Consider the following 2,555-nt stretch of genomic DNA (forward strand, 5'->3'; position numbering starts at 1 on the left):
TCTGACCACATGGTGAAACCCGATCTCCCAAACTGTTTACACTTCCCAACCAGTTTCCATTCCCTTACCAATTACATGCGCACATTCATTTCTCAGAATTCCGGTGTCAAACGAAGAGATCCCTGCTCCATAAATCTGGTTCCGGTTTCTGTTTCAGCGAGGGGCCAGTCTCAAAAATACTCCCCTCGAAACTATTTAATCACAATAGAGTGCATATTCGTTTATTTATTTTCGGAGTTTCATCAACACTGGCCAATGTTATAAATTGTACACATGTATATAACGCTGGGTAGAAATGCACAGTAACATTTCCAATAATATTCTGTGGAAGGTATCTGAGTGTCCATGTTACCTACTTTCTCTCCCTTTTTCCCACAGCGAACCTTATGACAATCGTGATTCTCTCCAGAGGAAATTGCGGCCTTTCAAAATGTATTTCTTTCTATATGGTGTCCATGGCAATAGCCGATTTACTGGTCATGCTCAACAATGTTCTCGTGCATAAAATCCTGAGTAAACGTTTTCCACATATAATCCTGTCCTATACACCCATTTGCAAGTTCATAATGTACTCAATTAGTACCAACCTGTATTTATCGGTGTGGTTTACAGTCTCCTTCACACTTGACCGGTTTGTGTTTATATGTAGCCACAAGTTTAAGACAAGGTATTGCACAGTGAGAACTGCGACTACAGTTCTAACAACAATCTGTGTCCTCTCACTTTTACAGAACATTCCAAACTGGTTTGCATTCGAACCTCTGCGAACAATTAACAATTCTCACTGGGGCTTCCAGCCCAGCCTAGATTTTTATACATCTCCTTTTGGTGTAATATTTATTTGGCTACAAAGCATTTTATTGACATGGATTCCTTTCTCTTTGATATTACTGTTTAATTGTTTGACAGTCAGACGGATTTTAATAGCCAGTCGAGCCCGTAAGGAGCTCCGGGGTCACAGCAGCGAGAATCATAATGATCCGGAAATACAGAACCGAAGGAAATCAATTATATTACTGTTCACTGTATCGGCTACTTTTATACTGTTGTGGCTGACAGCAGTCGTTCGTACGTTAGTCAGTAGTACGCTCATTCATGTACGACCAGATTATGCAGCTCCTGCATACATTGCTACTGAAACCGGATACATGCTCATGTATTTGAGTTCCTGCACAAACACTTTTATTTATGCAGCTACACAAACTAAATTCAGGGAAGAGCTGAAGAAAATACTGAATTCTCCATGGTCAATAATTTTGTTAATGTTAAAAAAAATGCAAAACGAAACCAACTGTTCCTGTTCTAACTATAGTTAACTTGTAGACTATGTTCCAGTTTTGAATGGTGGCCTTTCTGTTGCGACGACAATGTATTGTGTTTTTTAAGGCATCAGAAATCATTATTCCACATTGTTCCATGTGTTTTATGTCTGCTGATATTCCACGTAGATTATAATTGTTTCATGTTATAGCGGCGCACTTGCAAGTCAGAGGCCATAGAGAACAGTTATTAACATGTTTCAGCATTGGAGTAAAACCTCTCTGTGTTGGCCTTAACTCCCCTCCACGGCAGGAACTGCATGAGAAGCGCCAGTTTAATAAGCAGCTAAGGTCCCAAAACTTCCAATGCCAACAGCAGTGAATTGAAGTTGCTGTTGCGCATCCCAAACACTGCGGACGTCCTGACACGTGGACACGCTCTGAAATTGCCCCGGAAGTTTAAATTCCTGATTGACTGATTTGCGTTGTCCTGGACCCGCTGTCATTGTCCCCCACACTGAGTTCAGTGTCAAAGATTTGGGTGTCAGATACACGGGACTTGCCTGCATACTCACACTGCGAATGTTACGCTGGTTAAAACTTGATCTATCTCAGGGATTAACCAACAGAACTGAACGAAACACCACACTCAACTCTCCAATTCACCACCACCTCCCCTCAACCATGCCGACCCGATCCGACTTCCCACGAGACGCAATGGTCCACCGATCAAACTGTCACCCGAATGATTGCCCAGCCCAGCTGCCTACCCTATCTCCACCCGGACTAATACTTCCAACTTAGCTATTTCCCTCCCAATCAGCCCCCAGCCACTCCCACCTCTCCTCAGGACCTGACTGCTCTTTCCCGAATTGACTACCTGCCAACACGTCTGCTCTCCTCGACCCAGCTACTCAGCCAACCTGACTACTCAGCCGGCTCAATGGCCCACCTGATCCAAAGCGACTACTGCCGATTGGGCGTGATTAACGTGATTACCCACCTATGAAACCCAACTCCAGTTCTCTAGGCAAAGGGATTGCTTATTCTCTCAGTCCTAAATTCCTTACATTCTCTAATATGTGGACGTTCGTCCTCAACCATACATAAATTCAAAATCCAGTGAATCTCAACAAAGTGCAGTTGAACCAGTTAATTAATATGTTTCAGTGAGAGATGCCTGTGTCCTTCCATCTACTGACGGGAGAAGAATGGATTTTACAGGTTGGAGCTGCCCAAATGACAGGGTCCGTGCAGGAGAGATTCCAGTCAAAGACCTGCAGGCCCATTCCTCTG

Source organism: Cetorhinus maximus, unplaced genomic scaffold (genome assembly GCF_964194155.1).
Source record: "Cetorhinus maximus unplaced genomic scaffold, sCetMax3.hap1.1 HAP1_SCAFFOLD_1018, whole genome shotgun sequence".
Lineage (NCBI taxonomy): Eukaryota > Metazoa > Chordata > Chondrichthyes > Lamniformes > Cetorhinidae > Cetorhinus > Cetorhinus maximus.